The sequence below is a fragment of the Schistocerca serialis genome, unplaced genomic scaffold (assembly GCF_023864345.2).
Source record: "Schistocerca serialis cubense isolate TAMUIC-IGC-003099 unplaced genomic scaffold, iqSchSeri2.2 HiC_scaffold_1169, whole genome shotgun sequence".
Classification (NCBI taxonomy): Eukaryota; Metazoa; Arthropoda; class Insecta; order Orthoptera; family Acrididae; genus Schistocerca; species Schistocerca serialis.
In genome coordinates this window covers 105,001-110,000 of record NW_026047369.1, presented here as the reverse complement: position 1 = coordinate 110,000, position 5,000 = coordinate 105,001, and the positions used below count along the sequence as shown (strand labels likewise).

Here is a 5,000-nt window from a genome sequence, read left to right as displayed (position 1 = left end):
TCAGCGGGTAGTCTCGCCTGCTCTGAGGTCGTTGTACGAGGTGTCGCACGCCACACCGCCAGCCGGCTGTGCACGCTACCGAGTAAGTACCGGTATGCGAACCGCCAGGCGACGGGCGCGCATCGCACGTTTAAGGAGGCGCGGCCGGCCCCACAGGCGGCCGCGACGCTCCCAGGTCTGCGAAGCGGGGCAAACGCCGCGCGCTTCAGTATACGTAGCCGACCCTCAGCCAGACGTGGCCCGGGAACGGAATCCATGGACCGCAATGTGCGTTCGAAACGTCGATGTTCATGTGTCCTGCAGTTCACATGTCGACGCGCAATTTGCTGCGTTCTTCATCGACCCACGAGCCGAGTGATCCACCGTCCTGGGTGATCTTTTCTTAGTTTCCACTGTCTCTTTCAAGACAGTTGCATAGGCGGGACGTAGGCGTGTGGCGGCCCCTGTTCAAGCGTTCTGTGTCCAACAGCCTCACGGCCGATGGGCGTCGTACGGCTCCACACCGGAGCGGACAGGCAGTCGGGCGAAAGTCATTCAAAACCGGCGCCAGGCGCCAGGTGCCGCAGGCCAGCCGCTCCAGCGCTTCAGCGCTCGTACCACACAACATTGGCGTTAGTTTTGAGAAGCACGCGTGGTTCCGCACGCGGCGCACGGCTACTGCGAGCCGTACAGGTAGCGTGTTGCGCGACACGACACGCACATCGAAAGACATGCAGTCTAGTCGGTAATGATCCTTCCGCAGGTTCACCTACGGAAACCTTGTTACGACTTTTACTTCCTCTAAATGATCAAGTTTGGTCATCTTTCCGGTAGCATCGGCAACGACAGAGTCAATGCCGCGTACCAGTCCGAAGACCTCACTAAATCATTCAATCGGTAGTAGCGACGGGCGGTGTGTACAAAGGGCAGGGACGTAATCAACGCGAGCTTATGACTCGCGCTTACTGGGAATTCCTCGTTCATGGGGAACAATTGCAAGCCCCAATCCCTAGCACGAAGGAGGTTCAGCGGGTTACCCCGACCTTTCGGCCTAGGAAGACACGCTGATTCCTTCAGTGTAGCGCGCGTGCGGCCCAGAACATCTAAGGGCATCACAGACCTGTTATTGCTCAATCTCGTGCGGCTAGAAGCCGCCTGTCCCTCTAAGAAGAAAAGTAATCGCTGACAGCACGAAGGATGTCACGCGACTAGTTAGCAGGCTAGAGTCTCGTTCGTTATCGGAATTAACCAGACAAATCGCTCCACCAACTAAGAACGGCCATGCACCACCACCCACCGAATCAAGAAAGAGCTATCAATCTGTCAATCCTTCCGGTGTCCGGGCCTGGTGAGGTTTCCCGTGTTGAGTCAAATTAAGCCGCAGGCTCCACTCCTGGTGGTGCCCTTCCGTCAATTCCTTTAAGTTTCAGCTTTGCAACCATACTTCCCCCGGAACCCAAAAGCTTTGGTTTCCCGGAGGCTGCCCGCCGAGTCATCGGAGGAACTGCGGCGGATCGCTGGCTGGCATCGTTTATGGTTAGAACTAGGGCGGTATCTGATCGCCTTCGAACCTCTAACTTTCGTTCTTGATTAATGAAAACATACTTGGCAAATGCTTTCGCTTCTGTTCGTCTTGCGACGATCCAAGAATTTCACCTCTAACGTCGCAATACGAATGCCCCCGCCTGTCCCTATTAATCATTACCTCGGGTTCCGAAAACCAACAAAATAGAACCGAGGTCCTATTCCATTATTCCATGCACACAGTATTCAGGCGGGCTTGCCTGCTTTAAGCACTCTAATTTGTTCAAAGTAAACGTGCCGGCCCACCGAGACACTCACTCAAGAGCACCCTGGTAGGATTGCAACGGGGTCCGCCTCGGGACGCACGAGCACGCACGAGGCGCGTCGCACGCCTTCAGCTCGCCCCACCGGCAGGACGTCCCACGATACATGCCAGTTAAACACCGACGGGCGGTGAACCAACAGCGTGGGACACAAATCCAACTACGAGCTTTTTAACCGCAACAACTTTAATATACGCTATTGGAGCTGGAATTACCGCGGCTGCTGGCACCAGACTTGCCCTCCAATAGATACTCGTTAAAGGATTTAAAGTGTACTCATTCCGATTACGGGGCCTCGGATGAGTCCCGTATCGTTATTTTTCGTCACTACCTCCCCGTGCCGGGAGTGGGTAATTTGCGCGCCTGCTGCCTTCCTTGGATGTGGTAGCCGTTTCTCAGGCTCCCTCTCCGGAATCGAACCCTGATTCCCCGTTACCCGTTACAACCATGGTAGGCGCAGAACCTACCACCGACAGTTGATAAGGCAGACATTTGAAAGATGCGTCGCCGGTACGAGGACCGTGCGATCAGCCCAAAGTTATTCAGAGTCACCAAGGCAAACGGACCGGACGAGCCGACCGATTGGTTTTGATCTAATAAAAGCGCCCCTTCCATCTCTGGTCGGGACTCTGTTTGCATGTATTAGCTCTAGAATTACCACAGTTATCCAAGTAACGTGGGTACGATCTAAGGAACCATAACTGATTTAATGAGCCATTCGCGGTTTCACCTTAATGCGGCTTGTACTGAGACATGCATGGCTTAATCTTTGAGACAAGCATATGACTACTGGCAGGATCAACCAGGGAGCTGCGTCAACTAGAGCTGAGCAGCCGGCCGCCCGGGAGTGTGTCCCGGGGGCCCGCGCGAACACGCAAGCGTCCGCTCAATTATTCTGCAAACAGGAGGAGGCTGAGCTCCCCTGCACAATACACCTCGAAACCCTCTCAGGTCCCGGCGGCGCGCAGCGCCGTCCTAAGTACTTGGTCGGGTTCGAGAGAGGCGCAATCGCCCGGAGTTTGGCGAGTAGACGCTTTAGGTGCGACCACCCGTGCTCCCAACTGAGCTTGCCGCTGCCGACAGAGGCCCGGGAGCGTGCTGTCGTGGCATTGCCGGCGGGAGACAACACGCGCCACCTACGGTGGCCGGCAGCTCCAACGCCAGCGCCACAGAAGGACAAAAGCCCCACTTGGGTGCCGAAGCGAACTCTCCCAGCACAGCGCACGCGCCAACACGTCCGCACAGCTGCGATACAATCCACCTGCGAGAACCGCAGAGGCGACCGAGCAGCAGACGGCGTCGCGGCGCCGAGCGCCGGGCGGCGGCGCATCCTCAGCGCACACAGTCCTCAATCGGACCAGCACACTGCAGATGTCCACCGCGCTTCGCACCGGGCCCGCGAGGACCTACTTTGGCCGCACGGCGCCGCGTGCAGGGTGCGCCGGCGCGCAGCTACGCCGCCTGCCGCCTCCGTCGGCCGGCGCGCCTGCCACTGGCCGCCCCCACCAGCCGGCTGTAGCGCGTGCGCCCACGCACCGCGCGGCCAGCACGCCGGGAGGCCCCCCCTCACCGGCCGGGGACGGTCCCACCCAGCCACCGCCGCGTATCGCTTCACACCCACATGCCATTCACGTTCGTGGGCGTGGTGGGTATCGCTGAAACAACCGGTTGGTAGCTCAACCGATCGTCGCCATCACTGATTCACCTCTAGCGAGAACAACCGCACCACAACGGTTTACCAGTTCTTCATTTGCGTAACGTCACCAGCAAACGTAGACGTCCATCGCCATTTGCAAATTCAACGATTGTTGCATGCCTGTGTCAGGTGTCACGACACACTATGTCTGCCCACATACACGCAACAACATGTGCACGCTTCGCGAACACGTGGAAGGTGGCCCCCGTACGTATGCGATGTCCATTGCGCGAACGACTGTCAACCGGCCTCTGTCGCATGTCGCAGATGTGGAACGCAGTGCACCATGCTATCACGGTGTGTGAGAAGAGACGACTACGTCTGACAACACGCGCCACTACATCAACAGACGGCTCATGCCGATCGCCATCCACGGCATACCATACTGCAATCCAGCTCTTATAGGGAGACGACATGTAGCTGAGTGCACAATATTTGGACCGTATGGTTCGCCGTTGTTGGCGCAGTCGTGGTACGGTCACACATGTACCACGATGTATCATTCAGTACATGAGGACCAATGTGCAGTACAGTGTGTGATTTGGACGTACAACATCAGCGGACAGTTGACACAAGCCGTACCACAACGTAGGCTGTGCTTCGCCATGCGAATGCCAATGAACAACTGCGAAGGGCATTGAGCATGTACGTCCTGCTGCCATCCGCATTACAGTGTATAGCTGCAAGGTGTTTAACATGAAGCGATACTCTGGGGACCGGGCAGTGCGAGTAGCAAACTATATTGCGGGGGTTGCAGTTAGGCAACACTACACTAATTTAACGCGTCGTATGACAATTACAGAGCAGGTTAAGGCCCAACGTGTGTTGGGTTAAGGCCCAACGTGTGTTGGGTTAAGGCCCAACGTGTGTTGGGTTAAGGCCCAACGTGTGTTGGGTTAAGGCCCAACGTGTGTTGGGTTAAGGCCCAACGTGTGTTGGGTTAAGGCCCAACGTGTGTTGGGTTAAGGCCCAACGTGTGTTGGGTTAAGGCCCAACGTGTGTTGGGTTAAGGCCCAACGTGTGTTGGGTTAAGGCCCAACGTGTGTTGGGTTAAGGCGCAACGTGTGTTGGGTTAAGGCGCAACGTGTGTTGGGTTAAGGCGCAACGTGTGTTGGGTTAAGGCGCAACGTGTGTTGGGTTAAGGCGCAACGTGTGTTGGGTTAAGGCGCAACGTGTGTTGGGTTAAGGCGCAACGTGTGTTGGGTTAAGGCGCAACGTGTGTTGGGTTAAGGCGCAACGTGTGTTGGGTTAAGGCGCAACGTGTGTTGGGTTAAGGCGCAACGTGTGTTGGGTTAAGGCGCAACATAGGTTAGGTTAAGGCGCAACATAGGTTAGGTTAAGGCGCAACATAGGTTAGGTTAAGGCGCAACATAGGTTAGGTTAAGGCGCAACATAGGTTAGGTTAAGGCGCAACATAGGTTAGGTTAAGGCGCAACATAGGTTAGGTTAAGGCGCAACATAGGTTAGGTTAAGGCGCA

General features: G+C 56.3%; 2 non-coding genes and 1 pseudogene across 2 annotated transcripts; all 3 read right to left on the bottom strand.

Annotated features, from left to right (window-relative positions):
* Positions 1-31, bottom strand: part of LOC126433606 (large subunit ribosomal RNA) — a 5,949-nt pseudogene extending 5,918 nt beyond the window's left edge.
* Positions 32-219: 188 nt separating this feature from the next.
* LOC126433566 (5.8S ribosomal RNA) lies at positions 220-374 on the bottom strand. The gene has a single exon (XR_007578580.1). It is a non-coding gene; the product is annotated as a 5.8S ribosomal RNA (ribosomal RNA).
* Positions 375-725: 351 nt separating this feature from the next.
* Positions 726-2,635, bottom strand: LOC126433591 (small subunit ribosomal RNA). Its single transcript, XR_007578603.1, has one exon. It is a non-coding gene; the product is annotated as a small subunit ribosomal RNA (ribosomal RNA).
* Between the last annotated feature and the right edge of the window lie 2,365 nt (positions 2,636-5,000).